Source organism: Giraffa tippelskirchi, chromosome 2, assembly GCF_054371585.1.
Source record: "Giraffa tippelskirchi isolate mGirTip1 chromosome 2, T2T-mGirTip1v1.2.pri, whole genome shotgun sequence".
Lineage (NCBI taxonomy): Eukaryota > Metazoa > Chordata > Mammalia > Artiodactyla > Giraffidae > Giraffa > Giraffa tippelskirchi.
In genome coordinates this window covers 21,154,945-21,170,402 of record NC_137276.1, presented here as the reverse complement: position 1 = coordinate 21,170,402, position 15,458 = coordinate 21,154,945, and the positions used below count along the sequence as shown (strand labels likewise).

The 15,458-nt window shown below is 42.3% G+C and overlaps 1 long non-coding RNA gene across 2 annotated transcripts in view; it reads left to right on the top strand.

Moving 5' to 3' along the window:
• The window catches only part of LOC145526429 (uncharacterized), a 231,902-nt gene that overhangs the window by 116,983 nt on the left and 99,461 nt on the right, over positions 1-15,458 (top strand). For both annotated transcript variants that reach the window (XR_014068888.1, XR_014068889.1), the window contains one exon: positions 10,947-11,031. This is a non-coding gene — a long non-coding RNA (uncharacterized LOC145526429). The remainder of the gene's footprint in view (positions 1-10,946; positions 11,032-15,458) is intronic.

Below are 15,458 nucleotides of genomic sequence, written 5' to 3'. Positions count from 1 at the left end.
ACACTGTGGTTTTACTGACATTGATTGTTTTAAAAGGAAAGGTTCAGAACTTGTCTTATGTTAGTGATGACTACACTGTGAAAGAAAGTGAAAGTCACTCAGTGGTGTCTGACTCTTTGTGACACCATGGACTGTAGCCTGGCAGGCTCCTCTGTCCATGGAATTCTCCAGACCAAAATACCGGAGTAGGTAACCATTCCATTCTCCAGGGAATCTTCCCAACTCAGGAATCAAACCCAGGTCTCCTACATTACAGGCAGATTCTTTACCAACTGAGCCACCAGGGAAGCCCAGGAATATTGGAGTGGGTAGCCTATCCCTTCTCCAGGGGATCTTCCCCACCCAGGAACTGAACCAAGGTTTCCTGCATTGCAGGCGGATTCTTTACCAACTGAGCTATCGGGAAAGCCCATGACTGCTCTGTGGTTTACATAAAGTCAGTATTCTTTTAGAACAGAAAGTACACATTATAAAATAAGGTTAAGAGATGGATGAACTTACAGCCTATTTTACAGAGTGAAATAAGTCAGAAAGAGAAAAATAAATATCATATATTAATGCATATATATGGAATCTAGAAAGATGGTACTGATGAACCTATTTGTGGGGCAGCAATGGAGATGCAGACATAGAGAACATACTTGTGGACACAGGGAGGGAAGGAGAGGGAGAGATGAATCGAAAGAATAACATTGAAACATACACATTACCGCATGTAAGATAAGTAGGCAGTGGGAATTTGCTGTATGATGCAGGGAGCTCAAATCTGGTGCTCTGTGACAACCTAGAGGGATGGGATGGGAAGGAGGTGGGAGGGAGGTTCAAGAGGGAGGGGACACATAACCTATGGCTGATGCCTGTTGATGTATGGCAGAAACTAACACAATATTGTAAATCAATTATCCTCCAATTAAAAATAACAAATTAAAAAATAAAATAAAGATTGATTTTAAAGTAAGACAGTGCTGCTGCCTAGTGGGAAATAACAAAAGAAAATATTCAGCTCTTTTTTTCTAAATCATTACTCTAGAAAACATTTTGTTTACAATAGGTTGCTTATAATCCAAGTAAATGATTTACTTCTCATTATATGGCTGTTTCTAATGAAATATATGAAAAAGGTATTAAATAACTAGCATTTGTTTCCTGTTTCTTTACAGCTCCAAAATCACTAGAGTTTTTGCAGAATGAGTCAGAATTCATTAAAGAAGCTGTGTTCTATTTCACTTGCCTCATAGTTGACAAGAGCTGTTTACTGAGAATTTACAAAATTCCAGGCACCATGTAGACTAGAAATAAGATAGATAATAGTAAGATAGATAATTAGAGAGATAATAAGTGGAATCCTTGCCCTCAAGGGATGTCTAGCTGGGGGAAAGAGACACATACTTAGAAGATAAATAATAGTTTCGAGTTTGTTTCAGAGACCTGGTCATTTTCTAAGACCTGCGAGAAAACAAAAACCCCAACTTCTACTCCAGGAATTGAGTGGAGGGCTCTCGTTAGAGGACTGTTACCCAAATTTATATTTATATCAGGGTGCTATGCTCCTTGCTACTGTTCTCTATTTTAAAATCTCTCTTAGAACTTTATTTTGGCATCCTGGTTCTTCCTAAATAATCTGAAGTTTGGCTATTAATTCACAAGATCCTCGGTTTCTCCTGAAAGAAAAAAAGTGTTAATCGTTCAGTCGTGTCCAACTCTTTGTGACCCCATGGACTGTAGCCCACCAGGCTCCTCTGTCGATGGGATTTCCCAAGCAAGAATACTGGAGTGGGTTGCCATTTCCTCTTCCAGGGGATCTTCCTGATCCAGGGATCAAACCCATGTCTCCTGCATTGGTGGGAGGATTCTTTACCACTCAGCCACTAGGGAAGGTCACGTTTCTCCTACTTCAGTACATATAACGGCAAATTTACCTCATAGCCTATGTGAAAATAATGTGTGTGGTTTTGGTTTTTTTTTTTTGGCTCCTGAAAGTAACAAAGAATGGTAATAAAATAAGAAAATACACAATTAGCCAGAACAGAGTTTCTCACTCTTGACATTTGGGGACAGATAATCCTTTGCTAGGAATTGGGAAGGCAACACTGAACAATGAAGGATGTTAAGCAGCATCCTTAGCCTTTACTTGTTAGATGCCAGCAGGTTCCCATGCCAGTTGTTTACAACTAAAAAGACTTCCAGACATGGCCAAGTGTCCAGGGCTAGGGGATGGGGAGAGGGGGTAAAAATCATCCCCAATTCAGACCACTGCCAAAGAGTGATCAGTTACACCTCAGAAAATGAGAATTATGTGTGTGTATTTATGTGTGTGTGTGCGCATGTGCGTGTGTGTGCTAAGTTGCCTCAGTTTTGTCCGACTCTTTGCAACTCTATGGACCGTAGCCCACCAGGTTCCTCTGTCCATGGGTTTCTCCATGCAGGAATGCTGGAATATATGCCCTCGTCCAGGGGATCTTTCCAACCCCAGGGGTCAAACCCACATCTCTTATGTCTCCTGCATTGGCAGGCAGGTTCTTTACCCCTAGCGCCACCTGGGAAACCTCTATATGTATATGTATATGTATATATATATGTGTATGTGTGTGTATGTGTATATATATGTACATATATATGTATATATACACTCACACACACATATATATGCATTTGGAAGATCCTAGCCAGTCTCAAGAGTGAAGCAAAAAACAATACTGAGAGATTTCACTCAGACAAACCAATCATCAGGATGCAAATGCCCGCAATGGCATCTTTTATTAGAATGAATAATTTCAATAATATTTACAAGCTTTGTTAACAGCTGCTGTATTCTTAATTATTGAACTCACACCCTGACCTGCAGGGTGAATTGTGAGGGAGAATCTCCATGTAGAGCAGAGGGACACGTTGAACACAAATCTAATTCTAGCTGCCAAGCTGGAAGCTCACTTTCTACCTCATTTTCACAAACACCTTGGTTTGTGAAGTTTTGGTTATTCCTCCACATTTCCATTGCTGAATTTTGCATCTCATTTTCTACAGATTCTTTTCATCCATAAAGTTTCTTGTTGAAATTTAATTATAGTTACTTTATAATTTCTGTATTAACTTTTATACTGCATTTTACTCTTTTATGCTATTACAGGGCACTGATATCACCTGCAGTCATTAGAAGTTTTCTTCTCCATAAAACTCATCAAGTCGGTCATGAACACATTCTCTGTATCCGGCCTCTAGGAGCCTACCTCTCTGTTATTTTCCTTATCTTCCTAATACTGTCAAAAGGGCATTTTCATGACCCAAGACGTTTGTGAGTCCCATTCTATCAGCAATACCTTCTGGAGCCTTCTTTCTAAGACAGCCGTCTCTGTCTCTCTCCTGCCAACAGTCTGGAGTCATTATTAATCTGTCCAACCAAAGGAGGCACAAGAGGACAGGGGACCGCAGAGCGACAGTGCTTTGTTGGGACCTCCCTCAGGACTGGCCTCTCGTATGAAAAGAGGAATTTCTCTTCTGTTATTTCTGTTTTGTAGCCTTGCTATCTGAGTCTGATGCCTCAAATCCTAATTCCAATCCAGGTTTACCCAGAGAGCCAGTGTCAGTTCTTCTGTCATTTCTTTTCATTTATTTATTTGTGGTTGCACTGGCTTTCTCTCATTGCAGTGAGCAGGGGGCTACTCTCTGTTATGGTGCAAAGGCTTCTGACTGCAGTGGCTTCTCTTGTTGTGCAGCGCAGGCCCTAGATGCACCGTCTTCGGTAGGTGCAGCACGCAGGCTCAGTAGTTGGAGCTTAGTTGCTCGGAGGCATGTGGAATCTTCCTGGACTAACGATCGAACCCATGTCCCCTGCATTGGCAGGCAGATTCTTATCCACTGTACCACCAAGGAAGACCCTTCCATCTTTTCTGAGCCTTACATTTCCTAGCTTTAAAACGAGGGAATTCCCTGAGCTATGCAATATATCCTTGTTCCTTACCCATTTTATACATATTGGTTTGTATCTGTTAATCCCATACCTCTAATTTGCCCCTCCGCCCTTGCCTTTTCCCTTTGGTAACCACAAGCTTATTTTCTATATCTGTGAGTCTGTTTCCATTTTGCATATGCATTCACTTGCTTTATTTTTTTAGAGTCACTATAATTAATATAATACTGTAAATCAATGGACTTCAATTTTTAAAAAAAATGAAGTGGGATGATATAAAAGTCCCTTACCATTCAAATGATCTATAATCAAATCAAAAATTAAACACCATTACCCCTTCATCCATTACAGACTAAAACATTGCTAGCTTAGTGTACATTTTAAAACATCTTCTGTTCCTGAACTGCTAGAAAATGGTTAGAAAGGATAGATCAATGTTGATTACAAATGTAAATGGCGCCCCCTGGAGTTTTTCACAACTTATGCAACCACCTGTGGTGGCCTGTTCTAAATCCCATTCATTAGCTGAGGTGTACTCTTGCCTGGAAAATCCCATGGACAGAAGAGCCTGATAGACTACAGTCCATGGGGTTGCTAAGAGTCGGACACGACTGAGCGACTTCACTTTCACTTTTCCCTTTCATGCACTGGAGAAGGAAATGCAACCCACTCCAGTATTCTTGCCTGGAGAATCCCAAGCACAGCGGAGCCTGGTGGGCTGCCGTCTATGCGGTCGCACAGAGTCGGACACGACTGAAGCGACTTAGCAGCAGCAACAGCAGCACAACAGAATTGGGCTCCCCTGGTAGCTTAGATGGTAAAGAATTTGCCTGCAATGTAAGAGACCTGGCTGCAAAGAATATAATCAATCTGATTTCGGTGTTGACCATCTGGTGATGTCCACATGTAGAGTCTTCTCTTGTGTTGTTGGAATAGGGTGTTTGCTATTACCAGTGCGTTCTCGTGGCAAAACTCTATCAGCCTTTGCCCTGCCTCATTCTGTACTCCAAGGCCAAACTTGCCTGTTACGCCAGGTGTTTCTTGACTTCCTACTTTTGCATTCCAGTCCCCTATAATGAAAAGGACATCTTTTTTGGGTGTTCGTTCTAGAAGGTCTTGTAGGTTTTCATAGAACCGTTCAACTTCAGCTTCTTCGGCGTTACTGGTCAGGGCATAGACTTGGATTACCGTGATATTGAATGGTTTGCCTTGGAAATGAACAGAGATCATTCTATCGTTTTTGAGATTGCATCCAAGTACTGCATTTTGGACTCTTTTGTTGACCATGATGGCTACTCCATTTCTTCTAAGGGATTCTTGCCCACAGTAGTAGATATAATGGTCATCTAAGTTAAATTCACCTATTCCAGTCCATCTTAGTTCGCTGATTCCTAGAATGTCGCTGTTCACTCTTGCCATCTCCTGTTTGACCACTTCCAATTTGCCTTGATTCATGGACCTAACATTTCAGGTTCCTATGCAATATTGCTCTTTACAGCATCGGACTTTGCGTCTATCACCAGTCACATCCACAGCTGGGTATCGTTTTTGCTTTGGCTCCATCCCATCATTCTTTCTGGAGTTATGTCTCCACTGCTCTCCATTAGCATATTGGGCACCTACTGACCTGTGGAGTTCATCTTTCAGTGTCCTATCTTTTTGCCTTTTCATACTGTTCATGGGGTTCTCAAGGCAAGAATACTGAAGTGATTTGCCATGCCCTTCTCCAGTGGACCACATTCTGTCAGACCTCTCCATCATGAACTGCTTATTGCCAAATTCAGACTTAAATTGAAGAAAGTAGGGAAAACCACTAGTCCATTCAGGTATGACCTAGATCAAATCCCTTATGAGTATACAGTGGAAGTGACAAATAGATTTAAGGGACTAGACCTGATAGACAGAGTGCCTGATGAACTATGGACAGAGGTTCATGACATAGTACAGGAGATAGGGATCAAGAAAATCCCCATGGAAAAGAAATGCAAAAAAGCAAAATGGCTGTCTGAGGAGGGCTTACAGATAGCTGGGAAGAGAAGAGAAGCGAAAAGCAAAGGAGAAAAGGAAAGATATTCCCATCTGAATGCAGAGTTCCAAAGAATAGCAAGGAGAGATAAGAAAGCCTTCCTCACCGATCAGTGCAAAGAAATAGAGGAAAACAACAGATTGGGAAAGACTAGAGATCTCTTCAAGAAAATTAGAGATACCAAAGGAACATTTCATGCAAAGATAGGCTCGATAAAGGACAGAAATGGTATGGACCTAACAGAAGCAGAAGATATTAAGAAGAGATGGCAAGAATACACAGAAGAACTGTACAAAAAAGATCTTCATGACCCAGATAATCACGATGGTGTGATCACTCACCTAGAGCCAGACATCCTGGAATGTGAAGTCAAGTGGGCCTTAGAAAGCATCACTATGAGCAAAGCTAGTGGAGGTGATGGAATTCCAGTTGAGCTATTTCAAATCCTCAAAGGTGATGCTGTGAAAGTGCTGCACTCGATATGCCAGCAAATTTGGAAAACTCAGCAGTGGCCACAGGACTGGAAAAGGTCAGTTTTCGTTCCAATCCCAAAGAAAGGCAATGCCAAAGAATGCTCAAACTACCACACAATTGCACTCATCTCACATGCTAGTAAAGTAATGCTCAAAATTCTCCAAGCCAGGCTTCAGCAATACGTGAACCGTGAACTTCCAGATGTTCAAGCTGGTTTTAGAAAAGGCAGAAGAACCAGAGATCAAATTGCCAATATCCACTGGATCAACGAAAAAGCAAGAGAGTTCCAGAAAAACATCTATTTCTACTTTATTGACTATGCCAAAGCCTTTGACTGTGTGGATCACAATAAACTGTGGAAAATTCTGAAAGAGATAGGAATACCAGACCATCTGACCTGTCTCTTGAGAAACCTGTATGCAGGTCAGGAAGCCACAGTTAGAACTGGACATGGAACAACAGACTGGTTCCAAATAGGAAAAGGAGTACGTCAAGGCTGTATACTGTCATCCTGCTTATTTAACTTATATGCAGTGTACATCATGAGAAACGCTGGGCTGGAAGAAACACAAGCTGGAATCAAGATTACCAGGAGAAATATCAATAACCTCAGATATGCAGATGATACCACCCTTATGGCAGAAAGTGAAGAAGAACTAAAGAGCCTCTTGATGAAGGTGAAAGAGGAGAGTGAAAAAGTTGGCTTAAAGCTCAACGTTCAGAAAACTAAGATCATGGCATCTGGTTCCATCACTTCATGGGAAATAGATGGGGAAACAGTGGAAACAGTGTCAGACTTTATTTTTTGGGGCTCCAGAATCACTGCTGATGGTGACTGCTGCCATGAAATTAAAAAACGCTTACTCCTTGGAAGGAAGGTTATGGCCAACCTAGATAGCATATTTAAAAGCAGAGACATTACTTTGCCAACAAAAGTCCGTCTAGTCAAGGCTATGGTTTTTCCAGTGGTCATGTATGGATGTGAGAGTTGGACGGTGAAGAAAGCTGAGCGCCGCAGAATTGATGCTTTTGAACTGTGGTGTTGGAGAAGACTCTTGAGAGTCCCTTGGACTGCAAGGAGATCCAATCAATCCATCCTAAAAGAGATCAATCCTGGGTGTTCATTGGAAGGTCTGATGTTGAAGCTGAAACTCCAATACTTTGGCCACCTCGTGCGAAGGGTTGACTCGTTGGAAAAGACCCTAATGCTGGGTAGGATTGGGGGCGGGAGGAGAAGGGCACGACAGAGGATGAGATGGTTGGATGGCATCACCGACTCGATGGACATGGGTTTGGGTAGACTCCAGGAGTTGGTGATGGACAGAGAGGCCAGGCGTGCTGCAATTCATGGGGTCGCAAAGAGTCGGACATGACTGAGCGACTGAACTGAACTGAAGAGACCTGGGTTCTCTCCCTGAGTCAGGAAGATCCCCTGGAGAAGGAAATGGCAACCCACTCCAGTATTCTTGCCTGGAGAATCTCCATGGACAGAGGAGCCTGCTGGGCTACAGGTCATGGGGTTGCAAAGAACCAGACACAACTGAGAGACTAAGCGCACGCGCGCGCGCGCGCACACACACACACACACACACACACACACACACACACACACACACACACACACACACACACACACACACACACACACACACACACACACACACACACACACACACACACACACACACACACACACACAGAATTAGCAGAGTTACAGGATCACCAGTGAGAGAAGGGAAGAAGATAGACAGTAGTACTAACAAGATGTAGCAAAAGGGTACAGTCCAGACACAAAAATCAGGGACTTCCCCGGTGGTCCAGTGGTTAAGACTGCACTCCCAATGCAGGGGGGCAGATTCGATCCCTCATCAGGGAACTAGATCCCGCCTGCTGCAGTTAAGACCCGACATAGCCAAATAAAAGAGAGAGACAAAAATCAGGTATTTGAAGAGGGATATTAAAGAATTTTTACGTAGATATAAAACTGAAGGTAACAAAAAAGGCAGAAAGAGACAAGTATCACAGAAGTGGCAATTGTAGGAAGAACTGTCACCCCTAGTGTTGGGGACTAAAAGGAAAGGGGTGGAATAATTAATACTTAGAAGCTAGAGGCTTCTCAGGTGGTGCAGTGGTAAAGAATCTGCCTGCCAATGCAGGAGAGGCAAAAGACGTGGGTTCAATCCCTGGGTCGGGAAGATCCCCTGGAGAAGGAAATAGCAACCCACTCCAGAATTTTTGCCTGGAAAATTCCATGGACAGAGGAGTCTGGCTGGCTACAGTCCATGGAGTTGCAAAAAGTCAGACACAACTAAGCATGCACAGCTGAGCACCAACTGAGAAGCTGGAGGACGGGCCTGTATTCAGACCTCTGAAGAAGGCACTGGGCTGGAAGGAGCTGTCATTCCTGAGGAAGACACCACATGGCTGCTTCCAACAGTGATGGAAAACCTGCCAACTGGATTCAGCTGCTACCACGGAAAGGCAGCAGAAAGCCACAGAATATGTGAAAGTCCTGGCTTCTTCCAGCCTCTCAGTGTCCATCTAGACTAACAGTGTCCCAGCTGATAAGGAAAAAACATAACTGCAGAATCCCAACACAAGTATCATCAAGAGGAACACAGCTCTTGGGAACTAAGGAAATAAACAGCACACCAAGTTTGTTCTAAAGCAGAGGTGACAAGTAGATTTTATCTATTAATGGCAGTATATTGTGTTGAGAAAGGTTCTGAGGTTATACTTAATGCAACAAAAGAGAGTCTTGATCACTGAGAATATCTTCTGTGGGCAGAAGGAGAGCACGGTGGTTTACAGTTGCCATTTCTGACCAAGGGCCACCTAATTGTCCTATACATCTTTGGAATGTCAGTCTCTGGAGACTCAGCAGTATTAGATGACCCATCTTTCTCCATCTGGCAGAACGTGCAATGGGAGCAAAATAAATTAGAGGTCTTGACACAGTCATATGTTTCTTGACTGTGCTTGAGCAACTCCAGGGATGGAGAATACATCATCTTCATCTTCAGGGAGGTCTGATCCCAAGAAATGTCTTCCTCATAAAGAATTTTGATCAACCTCAATGAAACTCCTGCCCTCTGGCCCTGTATCTACCCCTTTCTGAAAGATGGCAGTAAGTCAAATTCTTTCTCTGCATGCCTTCTTTCAGATGTTTGAATCCAGCCGTCATATCCACCAGATCTTTCTTCTCAAGATGAAGTAACCTTAATGCCTCCAGTGCTTCCTTTCCTGGATGGTATAGAGATACTCTTGTCCTGTCTTCTGAATGCATTTTGACACATCTTAGCCCCTCATCAAAGGGGGCCTGAAATTAACACTCCAGATGTGGTTAGAAGAGCACCAAAGAATAAAACAGAAAATGCAGTTCATTCTTTTAAAGATACCATCAGCATTTCTGATGATCATATCACACAGAATTTTCTTTCATCTTAAATAATCCTCAGCCCTTCCACCCACAATTAAACAATTTCCAGTCGCTTCACAACTTTCCCAAGGAAAAACGTGTTGTGGCCAATGCAAACCACTGGGAAGTCTCCTTGGAGGAGAAGGCCAACAGCTTTGTGAATGCTTAACGAAGTTAGAAAATTAAGCTCTTTCTTGCTGATGGTGGTTGTCATAAATGTATGCTCCAATGAAAAGCAGCTTAAATCAATTTCCATGTTTTCACTGAGCTGCAAACTTTGTTATTGTTCCTCCTGCACAATATAGATGCCATAAACCATATCCAAGTATGCAGAAAACAGTTACTTCCACTGGGGTTTTCCAGTCAGTTGAGATTTTTATAAGTGATTCTATTCTACCTTTTAACTACATTTTAATTTAAATATATTTTTAATTGTAACTTTAAAATTATCTTCACTATGTAACCAAAGTTTAAAATGATGGCATATTTTTAAAATACATGCAAAAATCTCTTAGTCAGGGTCTTTAACTATTCCACTTGCATTATTTCTTTTAGGCTCATCTAATTGAACTATAATTTTATGGGGTTTTAGAGTGGTGGGGCATATGATGTGATTGCTGATTACCGAGACCATATTTCTGGGCACATTACCAGAAAAATCTTTGAAATAGCAGAGAGTTTAACAAGAACAAAAGTCTTCAAGAAATTACTTGATGAAAATTACTCAGATACAAGTTCCTAAAGGTTAAGGAAAGAGAGATAAATATAGTTAAATACAGAGAAGTTGGGAGTGTGATATAGAGAACGGTAGGAGAAGTTCTGATTTGTATACGGCAACATGGAGGATGGATGATCTGCTGAAGTTAAACATCAGGCTTCACATTCTTAAATTTGAGGCTGATCTTCACTTCCAATGATTTCATTTTGAAGGACTAGGGAGTGTGCCACTAAAATTCAAAGTAATTATTTTCTGGATATAAAAGATAAAATTGAAAGGTCAGATATAGATTTCTATGGCAAAAACTGATGTCTAAAGATTGTGAATATTAATTTTCTCTTGTCACTGTAACAAATTACCACAAACCCAGTGGCTTAAACAATGCAAATTTATTATCTTGCAGCTCTATAAATCAGAATTCTGACATGGATCTCATGGGTCTGAAATCCACATGTTGGCAGGACTTTGTTCTCTCCTGGAACTTCTAGGTAAGGATCCATTTTGCTGCATTTTCCAGCCTCCATAGGCTGCCTTCATTTCTTAGCTCATAGTTCCTTCTGCCATCTTCAAAACTAGCATATTACATCTCCGTCTGACCTCAGCTTGGAAAGGTTCTCCACTTAAAAAGACTCACATGACTACATTGAGTTTACCTAGGTGTTCCAGGATAGTCTCCCCATCTCAAGGCCCTTAACTTAATTACATCTGGAAAAATCCCATTTGCCATGCAAGGTAAGAGTCACAGGTTCTGGAGATTAGGGCAGGGACATCTTTGGGGGCCATTTTTCTGCCTATTATACTGTGTAAAGCAAAGATGTGACAACACTCCAGAAAGCAAATTGTTTGCGGGGAACTTCCTCAGAGGAAGATCATTTCCTTCCATCTCATGTACTTTTTTAGGACAAAATTCACAATTTAATATGCCCCCCCTAAGAAAAGGGAATTCCCAGATGGCACCAATGGTAAAGAATCCATCTGCCAATGCAGGAGACACAAGAAACACAGGTTCAATCCCTGGGTTGGGAAGATCCCCTGGAGGAAGAAATGACAACCCACTCCAGTATTCTTTCCTGGAAAATCTCAAGGACAGAGGAGCCTTGTGGGCTACAGTCTATGGGGTCACAAAGAGTCAGACATGACTGCTCATGCACACCCTAGAAAATATAAGAAGGCAGCTACCTACAAGAAAAGGGATAGGAACTGATGGGAACTGATCTAGAATCGTGGCTGAGTCCAGATGAGGTGCAGAGTGGATATGCCAGGGACTCTTCTTAATACTTTATGTAGATGAATTTATTTAGTCTGGCCAGTTAATAGGTGGGTTGCAAGCGCTGTGGTTAGTCACTCAGTCATGTCCAACTCTTTGTGACCTCATGAACTGTAGCCCACCAGGCTCCTCTGTCCATGGGGATTCACCAAGCAAGAATACCAGAGTGGGTAGCCATTCTCTTCTCCAGGGGATCTTCCTGACCCATGGATTGAACCCAGTTCTCCCGCATTGCACTCAGATTCATCTGAGTCACCAGGGACACTAACAATGCTTTTACCAAAAATCAGTGATTTACATTTGAGTCAAGATTATCTCTATGATAGCACTCTTGCTGTTACATTATGATATGGCTTCCTGGTTATTGCATAGATGTTGGAGAAGGAACAAGCATTGAACTAAGTCGGTGGTTCTCACGCTTCATTGAGCATAAGGATCACCAGGAGTACTTTGTGAAAATGCAGATTACTCAGCCCTAACCCCAGAGAGTCTTTTAGATCTTGGAATCTATATTTCTTTGAAAAAAAAATTCTGAGAGTTTCTCTTTTTTTAATAATTTTATTTTTTTATTTTTGGCTGTGCTGGGTCTTCTTTGCTGTGTGGGCTTTTCTCTAGTTGCTGTGCCCGGGCTTCTTACTGCAGTGGCTTCTCTTGTTGGGGCTTCCCTAGTGGCTCAGATGGTAGAGAGTCTGCCTGCAGTGTGGGAGACCTGGGTTCAATCCCTGGATCAGGAAGATCCCCTGGAGAACGAAATGGCAACCCACTCCAGTATTCTTGTCTGGAAAATCCCATGGATTAAGGAGCCTGGTCAGCTACAGTCAATGGGGTCGCAAAGAGTCAGACACGACCGAGCAACTTCTCTTTTTTTCTCTTGTTGCAGAGCACAGGCTCTAGGGGACGCAGGCTTTAGTAGTTGCAGCATGTGGACTCCACAGTTGTGGTTCTCGGGCTCTAAAGCATAGGCTCCATAGTTCTGGCAGACGGGCTTAGTTGCTCTGCAGCATGTGAGATCTTCCCAGACCAGAAATCAAGCCCATGTCTCCTACACTGGCAGGTGGATTCTTTACCACTGAGCCACCAGGGAAGCTCCTAAGCATTTGTGATAGAGGCTTCCCTGCACATATTAAGTGCAATCTAGAATGTTTGAAAAAACTGCCATTGGATGACCTCCCTGGGGCATCCCACTAAGTCCTGATAAGGCGCTCACAAAGAACCCCACATTTATCCCATTAAAGCACATACCACATTATATGGTAATTGCCCATTTGTTTATCTGTCTCCCCCTCTAGGCTTTAAGGTCAAGGCTCTGCCTCTCTCAGTACCTTATCTCTATTGCCCACCCCACAGTCCACGGGTATAGGTGCTCAGTTAGCCATTTGTTTTCAAATGCATGGGCAAATGAACAAATCAATGATGAAGTGGTCTAAGATCACACAGAAACACATTCGGATGGGTGCCTTGAGAGCCCCACATGCCTCATTTAGTTGAAAATATGCAGATAGTAGGGGGAAAAAATGAAAAAAATAATACCATAAGCTCACTGTTGAAGGGCAGAACATAAGCCTATGAACCGAAGCCCTCATAGAGTAGTAGAAATAGGCTGCAGTCTCAGCATTGTTAGGTGAGGACTTCTACCAGCAAGAGACAGTCAGCAGCCTCAGGGGCAGACAATGTGTGAGCTCTTTTCACAATATTGTACTGACTTCAGATTTATTTTGCATTTTGGAAAGAGAGTGATATTCTACAAATAAACCAATAAACAAGGAAAAACATTTGTGATCTTTCAAAGCAATTGTGTTGTAGAAGGACTGACCTGAACCACCTAACATGACTATATAGTAGGGTGATTATAAATATCTCCAGATCATTTATACAAACTATCTAGCACCAAGCTAGGCACGGAGCAGATACTCAATAAGTTCTTGTTGGATAATCAAGTCTCAGGAAGCTTTGGTAAGCAAACACCTGTCTCAGCATGACTCTGTTTCTGCCATGACAAGCTAAAGGGACCTACGTTTATCATTCCAGGAGGACCCACTGCACTATTTCCCTTGGCCCCTCCTCCACTAAATTTTAAGATTTTTTTTCTCCTGGAATATTTTTCCTCTTGTAAGAAAAACGTTTCCTAATGAAGATGAAGATATTGCTTTCATCTGCCAAGAAATTTAAACACAAAATTTGAGGAGTAAGCTGTGACTCTGAGGACAGACTGCAGCTTATAAATTTTAACCCCATTGTCTTCCTGGACTAAGACCCAGTAGAGTGACTGTCAGCGACATGGTGCCTTTCAGTGATACAAAATGCTTGCTCACAGGCCATGTTTTCATGAAACTTGTTCCCACAGTTAGATCAAGGCCAGGTGACCCCCGATGCATATTAGCATTTATAGTCATTCCCCATAAGACAGCTAAGAGAGTGATCAAAAATGATGTTCTCAAAATAAAAAGTCTAAAATTTGGTATGCTCCTCACAGAATATGGACAAAAAGAAATACACGGTAGAGCACCAAAATTTCTTAATACCTATTAATTTTATGCTTCACTAGTGTTAATGTGTTTCTCAAAAGCTTGTGGGGAATATTAATTTTCACCGAAATAATGATTAATATGGGTCAGGCTACTATTGTATGGTGAATGATGAGAATTTTTTATTTTCTTAGTATATTACACTATAAATTTTTTTCATTGAAACTGTTACCTCTATAGCAGCTGTGTTCTAAGGCTGGGCAGCATGATTCACTGTGTTTAGTGAATAAATTTGAATCTGAAGTAAGTGGTTAGATGTGAATCCAGGCAATATGGTTTCTGAGATCAGAGCTTGAATGTATTCTTCCTTGATTGGGTGATGTTCTGTGGAGTTTTGTTCCACAACTGAGCATATGGAATTATGAGAATAAGACCTGAAAGAGTGGACATAGGGAAGCTGTATTGGGTAATTCCCTGGTGGCCCAGTGGTTAGAATTCTGTGCTTTCACTACCAAGGGCTTGGGTTCAATCCCTGGTTGGGGAACTAAGATCTCGCAAACCGCATGGCGTGGGCAAGAGAAAAAAAAAGTTAACTGTAGTTGACACACCTTTTAAGCATGATTTCATCTCCTTCTGTTCCCACCTGTGCCTCTAGTCACTGCTGTGGTGACTTTGATCAGCCTTGCATAGGGGCAGCCTGACAGCCTGACAGCACTTCACTTCCAGGCCTGTTCATGCCTCCTGCCCTGGGGCTCCTCTGAAACTGGCAGCTGGTTTCCCCAGGACCCACTTGGGTCTGCAGTTTGGAAATGCAAAGGAGTTAGTGTCTCTGAGCCTCCCTTGACTGACAGGTGCGTGCTAAATAGCTTCAGTCATGTCTGACTCTTTTTGATCCAATGGACTGTAGCCCGCCAGGCTCCTCTGTACATGGGTTTCTCCAGGCAAGAATACTGGAGTGGGCTGCCATGCCCTCCTCCAGGGGATCTTGCTGACCCAGGGATCAAACCCATGTCTCTTATGTTTTCCTGCATTGGCAGGCATGTTCTTTACCACTAGCGCCACCTGGAAGCCAAATATTAATAATTTTTTCTTTTATTCCAGAGGCAAGTAATTGTGTGATACATTTCCTAAGATTCCCCAGAAGGTACTCTGGAATAAAGTATAGTGAGCATCACTTAGCACA